Raw genomic sequence first — 14,163 nt, forward strand, 5'->3', positions numbered from 1 at the left:
GTTCACTTCCCAAAAATCAAAAGGTTTTTCAAATCATTTTCAAATAATTTTAGAAAGAACTACGTAGCCTTGATTTCTCATTTTTTTAATGAGAATACGTAGGGCCAAGGTTTTAATCCTTGTCAGGTCCTTTTCGCTCCAAAAATATATTTGTTCAATTTATTTTCTTTTCTTTTGGGAAAAATAAATATTTAAATAAACACATCTCTTTTGCAAATTTAATTAAAGTTACCGCCTTTGGACGGGTGTTGTAGGGTGCTAATATCTTCCCTACGCGTAATCGACTCCCGGATCCTAAATTTGGTTTTCGCAGACTTTATTTGATTTTTATGGTTTTACATAGTTTTCCAGAATAAACTATGGTGGCAACTTCTAAAATCTTTTTTCGAATTAATTTATTTTTAGTTCGTCGTCTCGTCATGATTTAGGTTACGACAGATGGCGACTTTATTGGGGACCGTAGAGAGTCAAGCCTATTTAAGTGAATTTGCGAAAGTGATGTGTTTAATTTAAATGTTTGTTTTCCCCTTTCTCTTTTTGTATGTATATATTCATGTTTACCTTTAAGTTGTGTATGGCGTAATTAATGTGAATGTTAAACTCTAGGGTAGAAAACATGTTTTGTATCTACCTGGATCTTTTATGTTTATTTTGATGGTGGGGGTTTAGTTGTGCATTTTTCTCTCTTCACACACTCACTTTATACTTTTGTACATAACATAAGTAGGGACCTATACCCAGGTCCATGCTACTTAGAATTAGAAGGTGATTATGTAGCAGTGCCATAGTGGATGTACTTCCCAAATGGTCATTGTGAGAACCCCAGCTAGAGTCTGTTTGTTTCATTTGGTACTCTCTCATCGTGTTGTTTACCAACTGTTGTGGGAAATACCGTGAAGTGAACCATAACTCTAGTGACCTTGATCCTTAGGCATTAGCGAACCATCCTAGTGAGCGCATGTATTTCACCTTAGAACCTTAAGCGTCACTCCTATGTTAAGGCATAAATGGGAGACAGTTATGTCCTTTACTCTTCACCTCCTTTTGTAATCTTACATCATTCTACATGTGAATAAGTGTCCATCAAGGCACAATCATGCATCTTATTATCTCAATGGTGTGTCATGCATATCATTTTTTTTATCATACATCACATCTCATAAGAATAAGGAAAATATACATTTCATTACATTCCATTGTATCATTCGATTGCATTTCATGCATGGAGTTTTGAAATAAGTGCATCACATTTTCATACTCATATCATACGAATATATGCCTCCTGAGGCACCAATAAATCTCATGTAGGTTTTTCAATTAGTCACATATCATGCATGGTGTTCCTTAATCACATCAACATATAAAGTAAATAAAATGTCTCTTGGGGCACATAGTTTTTTAAACACTCATGTCATTTTGCATAATACATTCATATTTTGATATTGCCTGCATATGCATAATGTGTCTCATGCATCACATGGATTTGGTTTTTGCATTCATCAGTGCATGCTAATAAAATAAAGAAATTCTGACACCTTAAAGGACTTGTTGATAAAAGATCATGGAGAATTTGGGAGAAACTCATGAAGTAACGAAGATAGATATTCAACAATTGAAGGAGCAAATACATGAGATTTTGGAAGCCATAGAGGCACTAGAAAACTCTGGAGAGACTTCCACTCAACAACTTCAACAAAGGGTTCAGGAAACCCAAGTTTTTCCTCCATACGGTCTTCCTCCGAATTACACTCCACCCATTGGATTTGACTCAGAGAAAGAAGCTGCAAACTACATGGCTACAACTCATGATGCAAAGGAGAATGGACCTGGGACAACCACCTTCACAGGCACCCAAGGAATTGTTCAACCAGATGTAGTACATGTGTCAATGGAAAAGCAACTCGAGGTGAAACCTTCACCCCTTGTCACTACACCTCTGAAAGTTGAAGATTCCACAAACAAATTGGAAATGTTAGAGGAAAGGCTGAGAGCTATAGAGGGTGTACGAAAGTTTGAATTTGGCAATGCTGCAGAGCTGTGTTTAGTTCCAGATGTGGTGATACCTCCGGAGTTCAAATTGCCAAAGTTTGAAAAGTATCAAGGGAACACTTGTCCAAAGAATCATATAACCATGTACTGCAAAAAAATGACTGCCTATGTTCATGATGAGAAACTATTGATTCACTTCTTTCAGGAAAGCTTAACTGGCATGGCTCTTAATTGGTACATGCATTTGGAACCAACCCGAATTTGTTCCTGGAAAGATCTTGTGGCTGCATTCGTGAAGCAATATGAATACAGTGGTGATAGTGTGCCTGACAAATTTCAACTATAGAACATGGCGAAAAAGGAGTCATAGACGTTTAAAGAGTATGCTTTAAGATGGAGAGAGATTGCTGCTCAAGTAGAGCCACCTTTGCATGACAAAGAGATGGTGGTTATATTTATAAATACTTTGCAGTCACCCTTTTATAAACACATGATGAATAGTGTTTCCTCGAACTTTGCTGACTTAATTATAATGGGAGAGAGGATTGAGGTCAGCATAAGGAATGGAAAAATTGCACTTGACCCAAATTTGGTAGCAAATTTGAATGAGTATGGTTCTAGGTACGTGGTAAGAACAAGGCGAAAAGCTAATCTACACCTCATTGTCTATCCTCAAGTGTCTTAGTCAGAGAAATCCAATCAGGACAATGGGCGGAAAAATTACAATCGAGGCAAGAAAGCTATCAATTTCACTCCTATCTCTATGACCTACACAGAGTTATTACCAAATCTCCTGCGCGACAACCTCAAATATTTGTCCCACTAGACGTGTACGACCTCCATATCCAAAGAATTATGATGTGAATGCAAGATGTGATTATCATGGAGGAGCATTAGGTCATTCAACAGAAGCATGCACGACTTTGAAGCACAAGGTACAATCCTTGATTGATTTAGGATTTCTGGCATTTGAAGAAAGATAACTTAATGTTGAAGAAAGTCCTGTACTAGGACATGAAAACACATGTGCATGAAGAACACCATGACTTTGTAAAACATTGAAAATTTTATGCTTTTCATGTTGTGTTAGACTGTTGAATTATCTTTCATATTGTTATGACAACTTTGATCAGTTGCATCATGTCATCCTTCATGAATTTCAAAGCATATGAGATAATTTCCTCAAGAACAAGTCCTAAAAGGGTGTCACAAAAAAAATGATAAATAACGAAAAACACAAAAAAAGGGCAAAAGAAGTATGTTTTTGAACCATTTGTTTTCTTGCAAATCATTAAATTCATTGTTTTTCAAAAATAATAACAAAAAAAAGAATAGAGAATGAAACCAAAAACAATAAAGGATGTCGCATGGTTTTGTGGTCAAATATTTTAACTTAGAATAACCAGTTGACTTTTTTTCTTTTAAGACATTTGTGCATGTATGGCTTGAAAGCCTCAACCCTTCACTCTCCCAAAATAAAAGGATTTGCCCTAACATCGTTTGGTTTTACTTGTATAATAAAAATGATTTTTCACACTGTGGCAGATTTGCCAATGTTTATCTTTGCAAGCACTAGTTGGATGATCCCTAAATCCATCGAGATAATTTTCAAAAGAGAAAGAAAAAATTCTGCTAGATTGAAAACCCAAGAGTGCAATCTAGGGAAAAAAACAAAACCAAAAGAAAGAAAGGAAAAGAAAAGTGACTCTTGTTAAGGTCATCGAGCTTTTATCTTAAAGTTAATCTTTTGAAAATAAAGCAATCAAAATTTGAAATGATGTGTGGCCATTTTTCTTCATCCGAAAAAGTAAAATATCCTTTGTTACCCTATTGAGCCAAAAAAAAGTTTTCTTTTGAATTGTTCCCAAACAAGGGTTATCTTCATACAAGAAGAAAGCTAGAAGTCAGCTTGAAACGCACAAAAAAGCACTCAGTGATCAAATGAAGAAAATTCAATGAAAGTAATCTAAGATAAAGACAATCACAAAGTGATTGCAAATGAAAAGAAATTGAAATAAAATATGAAAAAAGCAAAGTGTTCAAAAAGTCTTGAGAAATAGGTGATGCAATACCTAGATGGTAGCTCTTGTTTAATTAAAACTTGCAAAAAAAAAGTAAATTATTTGGGCCTTTATATCCTTTCTTTCAAAGCTTTTTAGCCCATAGCCACGTTACAAGCCAAGTAAAAGTCCACACAGATTGAATATTGATTGTTCTGATTTTTATAAGCTTAATTTTGCGATAAAGCCACATGACTAACAATGCGGTCGTAAAAGAAGAAAAATGAAAAATGAAAATGGTGTCTTAGGAAGAGGGGAATTCCCTACTAACTGGCCAAAGCAAGTGAAAGAAAATCAAACCAACTAGGGCAATTCTGTTTGCCAATGTTTTTCATATCCATCACCTATTCTGAACAAAACCTATATCCTAAAACTGGGGCAACTTGTGTGTCTCACATGAATTTTTTCCACCTTGACATTCATAGATCCATTTCCCCATACCTTTTTCCCAAACACCATAACTAGAGCAACTTTTGGGTGTTTTGTATTTTTACACTAACATTCACCAATTACATCTCCTTTTAGGAGTGTGTGAGGAATGACATGCTCACATGGCTATCCCAATCTCCTTCAAACACTTTCCAAAAGTTTTCGACTTTTCACTTGTAAATTCAAGCACGCATGCAATGATGTTGTGAAAAAGAAAGTCAAAAATATATTCTTTTTAAACATTAGACCTCAAGGTGTGTAACATTCCTCTCTTTCAGAAAATATTGAAAATAACAATGAGTTTGATGATTGCAAATAGAACAATTGACTCGAACGTGCAAAAAAAAGAGAGAAGTCAAAAGGACAAAGCATTACAAGGTTTTCATCATGCATTCATGCATATCAGGGTTCTTATCCATATGTTTATGTTTTAAATAATAAATGTGCATTCTACAGTTTGCATGTCATATCATCATAAACATGTGTCAACATATCATCATAACATGAGTCAGCATAATTATGCAACATGTTTCTTCAATCAAATGTTTTTTCCAGAAATTAGAAATTAATATTACAAAGTTTACTTGTGACATTTTTCAAATTGATGGTCTTCTTCATTCATATGAATGACCTATATACCCCTCAAGCCCAGTTTAGTCTGGCCCCCAAGCCTAGTTTAGTCTAGCTAAAGCCTAGTTTAGTCTAGCTAAAGCCCAGTTTTGTCTGGCCCCCAAGCCTAGTTTTGTCTGGCCCAAGCCTAGTCTTGTCTGGCCCTCAAGCCCAATTTAGTCTAGCCCAAGCCTTGTTGATAACGTTGTCGTTAAGCGATCAAATTAATACTACTTATCTATAACAACTTCAGTATTGTTAAGAAAGTAGCCAAAAAATTAGTATGGGTTAAGTCAACCCTAAGTCGTCTCCCAACGAACACGAAATAGATTTCTAACAAATTAGTTCTTATAAAACTATACAAAAGAGTTAGTCAAATAAAAATATGAGAGGTAAAGATAAAAAGATAAAATAAGATATAAACAATAATAAAGAAAAATAGGTCGATTCCACTGCTTTTCAAAATAGGACTCATCATTGGTTTCCTAAAGATTATTGTTATTGATTTCTTGTTTAAGACTTCAAATTAATCAATGTAACTTAATTTGTTGACGTCCTTACTTTCAACCAAAGTAACTTCTCAATCAAAAGCAAGAACTTTGTAGATTAATCTTAGTAAATTTAACCAAAGTAACTTCTCAATTAAATATTACTAATCCTAATCATCTCCATTCTTTTACCTCTTATATCTAGTAAAAAGCTAATTAACCAAAGTAACTTCTTGATTAATTCTAATCTAAGTTTTCACCTTTAATCAAAGTAACTTCTCAATTATTAGTAAAAACTCATTCAATCATATGAAAGTTTCTAAAATTAATCAAAGTAACTTCTCAATTAAAATTTAAAAACCCTTGGACTCATACGATTGTTATGTTATGTAGATTTAAAACAGTGCTAACTTGCTACAATGTATAAATCATTACTTTTACTAAATTAAGAACCAAAAGACATAGATGAAAATAAATCTCAACAAGAATCAAAAGAACAAACAAATTAATTGATCTAACCTCAGAATCCAATTAAGAAATTACAATGGAATCAACCCAAGAAGTTTAGAACTCCATGAATGCTAAATAAAAATATAAGAAGAATAGAGAGAGAAAGGAAACGAAATTAAGCCCCCCCTAAAGGGTTCCTGAACTCCGAAGTCTTGAGCTTGTCCTTTCTGCTTCTCCCTTGGTCTCTTTATATAGGAATTGGACTGGACTTTTCTGTTGCTAAAATCTCTCAAATATCTTTTAAAATAAAGATAAAGATAAATATTTAAAAATATTTGGAGAGATATAGACTATCTGACAAATATAATTGGTTGATAATATCAATATCTAATATAATTTAATTAATTAATTAATTAAAGATATATGATAAATTATCACCAATTAGTATTTGTATTAATTTTCCAAATCAACCCTTTGCAATCTCCTTAAATTATCTTCTAAATAATCCAATATCTTCAAGATATATTTGTTTATTGTGGAACTAAAAAGACTCAAGAAGATCTTGGCATATTTAAAAAGATTTGGTAGTTATTATCTTTTAATATTTTATGATATAATTAAATAAGATAATTATTTAAAAATATCAAATAAAATATCTAAAGATATATTTTTCCCAAATTATCTTCTATCATAAAGATAAAGAAAACCGTAAGGTCCAATTTTTTTGTTTCTCTCTTCTTAGCTTAGCCAAACTTCTTCACTTTTTCAAGCTTTTCTTGTCGTCTTCATGGCATGCTTGACTTGGATTTTTTTGATTTTTATAATTTCCTATTCTTGGATTTATCTTTAAGGTGTCATGAAGCATTAAGCAATTTATTTCCACACCTCCATGAGCTCAACTTAGCCGCAGCTGCACTAACACACCTCAAAATATCCAAAGAACATTTATGCAACTAAAAAGCTAATTTTAACATGTTTTTGTATCTCATGCTCAATAAACACAATTATAGGAAATCCCAATTAAATCAATCTTTAAGCTCACAAATTCAATTAAATACCTAGAATTAAACATTAAATGAGGGCATCACCAGTTTAGTCTGGACCAAGCCCAGTTTAGTCTGGCCCAAGCCCAGTTTTGTCATGCCCAAGCCTAGTTTTGTCTGGCCCAAGTCCAGTTTAGATTGGCCTAAGCCTAATTTTGTCCCCCAGCCAAGCCCAATTTGTCTGGCCAAGCCTAGTTTCGTCTAGCCCAAGCCCAGTTTTTTCTGGCCCTTAAGCCTAGTTTAGTCTAGCCCAAGCCCAGTTTGTCTAGCCCAAGCTTAGTTCGTTTGGCCTAAGCCCAATTTTGTCTAGCCCTCAAGCCCAATTTTGTCTGGCCCAAGCCAGTTTAGTCTGGCCCAAGCCCAGTTTAGTGTGGCCCTCAAGCCTAGTTTAGTCTGGCCCAACCCTAGTTAGTCTAGCACAAGCCCAATTTTGTTTGGCCCAAGCCAGTTTTGTCTGGCCTCAAGCCCAGTTTCATACTGGCCCCTCTAGTCTGGTTTCATATTGTCCAAAAACTCAACTTTTATAGCTTAAAAATAATAAGAATTATAAAAAGACGAAGAAAAAAATGAAAATATATGGGATTTCTATGGAAGCTTTGCATCATAAATACATACATTCAAGCATATTAAGGTTTTGACACCTTCAACTCTGAAAAAAAAAAGAGAAAAATAAATATGAAAAGACAAAAGTCTTATGTGATTCATGCATAACATGCATTCATGTACACATGCATTTGATAAAAAGAAAAAAGAAACAAGCAAATTCGTTTTTCATATTATTTGTGCAATTAAGATATCATTAATCTCTTATGTTTATATCGAGACCCTCTACGAAGCAGTGGTCATCAATTTTAGGTATATCAACGACCTTCTCTGATGGAATGGTCATTGATCTCCGTATGTTTATATTGAGACCCTCTGTGAAGCAATGGTCATCGATTTTAGGTATATCAAGGCCCTCTTCGATGAAATGGTCATTGATTTCGTATGTTTATATGAAGGCCCTCTCTGATGGAATGGTTATTGATTTTCTTAGAATTGGTGTATCTGTTTAAATTAGTTGTTCTTGTTTGTCATTGTTTCTTTAGTTTTTTTTAGAACCCCGCACGAAATTTGTTTCTATCTTTTCTTATCTTTTACTTTGATAATATCAATTGTCAAATTTTAATATTATGTAGTAAAATATAAGAAAAGAGGGATAGCTGTCAACACCCAATTTCGTCCGGATGAATAAAATTGTTTTCAAAAAGATATCCAAAAATAAAAGTTAAATAAAAAGGATAAAAATAAATTGCTTAATAATAATAATAATAATAATAATAATAATAATAAAATGATTAAAAAATGTTTCTTTAATTTATGTTTCTAAAAATTAGAGTAAAATAATAAAAAAAACTTGTTTTAGATTAAAAATTAAAAAAAAATAATTATTAATATTTTTCGTTTTTATTAATTAAGTTCAAAAAAATAAAAATTAAAAAAACAAAAAATATATATAACAAATAGTTTTAACCATGGGGAACATTTCTATTGATGGTTTCAACTCCCTGATGGTTTCCACTTCCTCTGAACCGCCATTCAAAACTGCTAGACAGATTTTGACTAATATTGATCGGATAAAAAGAAATTAAGGGGGATTATTTTTCATTACGGTATTGCATCCGCACAAGCACCATCATCTTCCTCGCTAACAGTTTAAGCCATCATCAACCATTCTCTGCACCCATTTTCACGCACTTTCAACCATACCATTTTCACACAGTAAAGAGCAAGAAAATCAATAAGTCACGGTGAAGGTACGTTATGAATTCTTATATTCCACTTTGGTGATTACATTGTGAGTTAAATTAAAGACCCATTGAATAAAGCTTCATCTTCTTGTTACAATGGTAAATAATCATTATAAATCAACTAGAAAGGGGGAAAGGGTTAGGCTTCGAGAAGGGAGATTAAGTGTGGCGGTATTCGGGATTTTTGTGAAAAAAATTCATATTCGAAGCAGAAGCGAAAACAACTCCTATTGGCGCGGTGATGGCGTCCTTGGCCGCTTTGAGTGGCAGAGAATTCGTGACAAGATTTGGTGCTATCTCTTGATGATTCGTGCGAACAAAATGAGGAATGAAGAGGCACCAGTGATAACCTTTGTTGTTGACGGCGATATCTTTGAAGGAACACCGACTCTGGTGATTGTTGTGGTGACTCGAGATGGAGACGTTGAACATGAGGGTTACCGTTTAGTGATATTTCATGCAGAGGCAAAAAGGAAATGGCGTTGGCAAGGTTGTTGAGGGCGATTGGGCCGTCGACGATGACTTTGCGGTGAACAGTGGAGATGGTAGTGATGTTGTTAGTGTGCACCGTGAGTGTGGGATTGAATTGGAGTTTGGTGTGTTAATGAAGATGGGGCTAATGGACTAGGGTTTTACTGCTGACACAATATCACTTCGTGCACCCCCATAACTTAATTTCCATACCTCTCCAGATTTGCATAACAATTGGGTTATTTGTTTTCTTTTTTACTTCATGCACTCTTCAGTGTAATAAACCCACACCCCTAACATTTAGTTTTATTTTATCTTATGTCCCTGCGTTTTCACTAAGCACACACCTCACTCCTTTAATTTCCTCTTTTAGGGTTAGGATACTTTTACTTTATGCACCACGTGTTTCTCTTTATGCACCCCATTCCCATGTGTGTAGTTTTTATCATTGTACCCACAAACTCACTTATGCACTCTTCTTTTCTATCTCCAATTTTATTGTTTTTTTAATTAAATCTCATATTTCAATAATCTCATTTTCTAAAATAATAAAAATATTTTAAATTGAAATAAAAATTAAAATAATTTTCAAAATTGATAAAAATAAGAATAAATAAAATTTAAAATTATTTTCTTTATTTTATCTGTTAGTGTCTAATTGATCATCCGCATCGCATGACACTTCTTTTTAACTACAAATAGTTTTGGTATCTAATCGACCGCTTGCGTCGCACGATACTTCTTTTTAAATAAAAATTATAAAAATTGTTTTTGGTGTCTAATCAACCGGTTGTGTCGCACGATACACCTTTTCAAAATATAAAAATTATAGAAATATTTTGGTGTCTAATCGATTGCTCGGATCGCACGACACTCCCTTTCAAAATATAAAATATAAAAAATGTTTTTGGTGTCAACTCGGCTGCACGCGTCGAATGATACTTGTTTTCAAAAACATCAAAAAACAATTTTAAAAATTAATTATTCTAATCAGATTTTATCAAGAACTACGTGATCCTTGATTCTCCATTGTGAATGGAGATACGTAGGAGTAGGGCAAGTCCTTGTCAGGTTCACTTCCCAAAAATCAAAAGGTTTTTCAAATCATTTTCAAATAATTTTAGAAAGAACTACGTAGCCTTGATTTCTCATTTTTTTAATGAGAATACGTAGGGCCAAGGTTTTAATCCTTGTCGGGTCCTTTTCGCTCCAAAAATATATTTGTTCAATTTATTTTCTTTTCTTTTGGGAAAAATAAATATTTAAATAAACACATCTCTTTTGCAAATTTAATTAAAGGTACCACCTTTGGGCGGGCATTGTAGGGTGCTAATATCTTCCCTACGCGTAACCGACTCCCGGACCCTAAATTTGGTTTTCACAGACCCTATATAATTTTTATAGTTTCCCATAGTTTTCCAGAATAAACTATGGTCGCGACTTCTAAACTCTTTTTCTAAATTAATTTATTTTTAGTTCGTCGTCCCATCACGATTTAGGTGACGACATAAATTTTGAGCAATTTTTACGAAGAACACATGAATTATTTAAATTCTAAATAGTAGAAAGTAGTAAAAAAAATTGAAAAATAGTTACCTAGAGATTGAAATAAATCACATATGAGTATCTGTCAACCTGTTTGTTATGAAATTTTGAGATATTTTTGTACACAAAATTTCAATTATTTCAATTATAAATAGTTAAAAATAGTAAAAAGAATTAAAAAAGTGTTACTAGGAGATGAAATTTGTCAAATTTAAGAACACAAACCCTATCCCAGTATTGGCCAACTTGTTTCTTGTGAAATTTTTTAGAATTTTTATATATTAAATTTCAATTATTTACATTGTAAATAGTAAAAATTAGTAAAAGAATTAAAAAAAATGGTAGAAAAATAGGAAATTTTTCAAATTTCATAACAACAATAATCCCCTTTGAGTATTTGCAACATGTTTCTTAAGAAACTTTGAGCAATTTTTATGTAGAAAACATGAATTATTTAAATTGTAAATAGTAGAAAGTAGTAAAAAACAATTGAAACATTATTACCTACAAATTGAATTTTTTAAATTTTAGAAACTAATCCCATTGAGTATCCGCTAACAGGTTTGTTATGAAATTTTGAGATCTTTTTGTACATAAAATTTCAATTATTTGAATTGTAAATAGTTAAAAATAGTAAAAAGAATTAAAAAAGTGTTACCAGGAGATGAAAATTTTCAAATTTAAGAACACAAACCCTATCCTAGTATTAGACAACTTGTTTCTTGTGAAATTTTATAGAATTTTTATATATAAATTTTCAATTTTTTAAATTGTAAAAAAGTAAAAGTTAGTAAAAGAATTAAAAAAAAGGTCAGAAAAATAAGAAAATTTTCAAATTTCATAGTGTAAGACCCGAGAAAACATTAAACAGTGAATTAAATAATTATTTAATTAATGCGGGTAATAGGAGCCTTTAAGGCAATTAATGCGGAGTGCTATGATGTTGAAAAGTACTAGCTCAAGTGGTTGAGAGTACTTTATTGTATGAGAGGACTTGGGTTTGAGTCCTAGGTTTGCCAATTATGTGTTATTTTAATTTATGCATTATGTTGATGATATACTTGAATGATAGACGTGATAATAAAATCCTAAAATTGTAGGAATTATCACTAATATGAATTTGTTGATTTGGTTGTGCATTTGACTTGGTAATTGATGGGTTGTGGGTTCAAGCCTTGCTAAGGATAAGAAATAAACTTTATTTTTGCCTAATTTTTGTTTTGGCATGGATGAGAAGGGTCAGAAAACCCTAGCTGTCAGAAAGGGAAATCAGAAGGGTTGAGAAACCACCATGTTAATGAGAATTGATGCTCATTAACTTCCATTATTGATAAATTCGTTTTTTATTTAAATTCATGAAATTAAGCTAGGAAAAGGTTTGGTTAGAAGGATTCTGGAATAACCTTTGAGCAGAGGGTATTGAGGGTGAGTGAGGGAGTGTTCTTCAACGTGAAAAGAGAGAGTGGAAAACTGAAATTCGTGAAGCAAGGAAGGAAATCTTTTGGACATCATAAAGAAAGGGTTAGAATAGCAATTGGAGTGCGAAATCCAGGTAAGAGGAGTTTTCTGATATGTTTGTTGATTTGTATTTGAATAATTGTGTGTTTCCTTGAAATATTGCATGATTCCCCTATGTTTTGCACTGTTTTATTGAGGTTTCTGGATTTTTTTTCCAGAAACCGCTTGGCGGCCCAACCCCTACCGTCAGGCGACACATCAAATGTGGGTTTTGTTCTTGATTCTGGTATGAACCGCCTGGCGGTGATGAGCATCTGTCAGGCGGCGCGACAGGGTTCGCGTTTTTCTTTTGGTTTGTGGTTTGCGCAGGGCTCATTGGGACTTCTGATTGTGATCTTGTGTGTGATGCTCTATGTTAATAGTATGAAACTGTTAGAATTGGGATCTGATGGTACTTTGGGGATACTCTTGATGGGTTATCATGGATAGAGTTGGAGTTTTGGAATGGGTAGAATCCGAATTTGATTTATTATGGTTATAGTATTTGCAAACTAGTGTGAATCATAGGAAATAATGGCATAGGAAGTTTGGGTTAGTAAATCATGTGCGAATTATTGTGTAGTATTGAATTTGAAGTCTGGATTGAGTTGTGGACATCTTGGGCATATTGCGGATACAACAACCTGGGTTTTTTTCTAGATTCTGATGTACCGCCTAGCGGCACTCAGCTTGCCGCCAGGCGATGATGGGAACAGTGGTACAATGTGGTGTTGAATTTAGGTTGGTCGTGAGGGAAGAGGCTTGAAGGTATTAGAAACCAATAGAGGACGCGGGACGGGACGATAAACCTAAGGGAAAGTGTTTATGTGTTGGTAATAGGTGGGAGATTATAACTATGTTATGATATGTTGGAAGCAATGTTACCAAAGCAAGGGAGATTGGGAATTCTAAATAAAGGCTTCAAGTTTTTGGAATCCGAGCATGTTGCTTGTGTTTTGTTAGAAATGGTTTACTCAGGATGTATGGACCCTAAGGGTCATTGGTGGCTCACATCCATAGGTGGATAATATGTGATTTTGCAAAGATTGAGTGTGATAAGTAAGAATAAGTTAATAGTGTCTATTGGTAGGAATTGATTGGTAATGAGGGGATGGAAAAATGTCAGTTCATATGGTCATCCGCGAGGGGTTTTATGAAAGGAATCAAAGAAACTTTGAAGGAAGGTTTCATTCATTACAATACAGAATGTTTGGAATGTCTATCTTAAGGTAGTGGATTGTTGGTTATTGTCATAGGATGGACATACTTACTACTCTATGATAAAGCCATGGCAACTTAGAAACCTTGAATGGATGGGTTTACAATCATAAATTATAGGTTAATGAACATATAAGCATTGCGGACTCCCCATAATGTAACTTTGGTGGAGGGGTGTCTATTTAAATCTTTGGGTAGTGCAATGTACCGCAAGTCAGACCATTTGAGGGTCAAAATAGAAGCTGTCTGCTACTGATATGGCGCTTGACGGCATGAGTGGGTGCGCCAGGCGATAAGCGTACCAAGGGAGAGACACTATCACGAGTGCGCCTAGCAGTTGAGTGTGGTCCGTCAGGCGATAAACACCACAACAGTGGGTCTGTAAGAGAGCGGCGATTGGCGGTAAGGGGTAACCCGCCAGGCGATAGCGGCGAAACATGGGCTCTGAGTGCAGGTCTGGCGCCTAGCGAAAGAGACTATACCGCTAGAAGGTCTACGTAGATTTCGCCTGGCGATTCTGCTACAGTTTTGGCTACGTGGGTTGCTTTTATGTATGATGCTATACTTGGATCGG

The 14,163-nt window shown here is 34.1% G+C and overlaps 1 long non-coding RNA gene across 1 annotated transcript; it reads left to right on the forward strand.

Moving 5' to 3' along the window:
* The first annotated feature begins 8,611 nt into the window (after window positions 1-8,611).
* On the forward strand, window positions 8,612-9,648 carry LOC146882340 (uncharacterized). Its single transcript, XR_014985328.1, has 2 exons — window positions 8,612-8,864; window positions 8,984-9,648. It is a non-coding gene; the product is annotated as an uncharacterized LOC146882340 (long non-coding RNA).
* Window positions 9,649-14,163: the final 4,515 nt, after the last annotated feature.

Source organism: Vigna unguiculata, chromosome 10 (assembly GCF_037176805.1).
Source record: "Vigna unguiculata cultivar grain cowpea cultivar isolate G323 ecotype 2 chromosome 10, ASM3717680v1, whole genome shotgun sequence".
Taxonomy (NCBI): domain Eukaryota; kingdom Viridiplantae; phylum Streptophyta; class Magnoliopsida; order Fabales; family Fabaceae; genus Vigna; species Vigna unguiculata.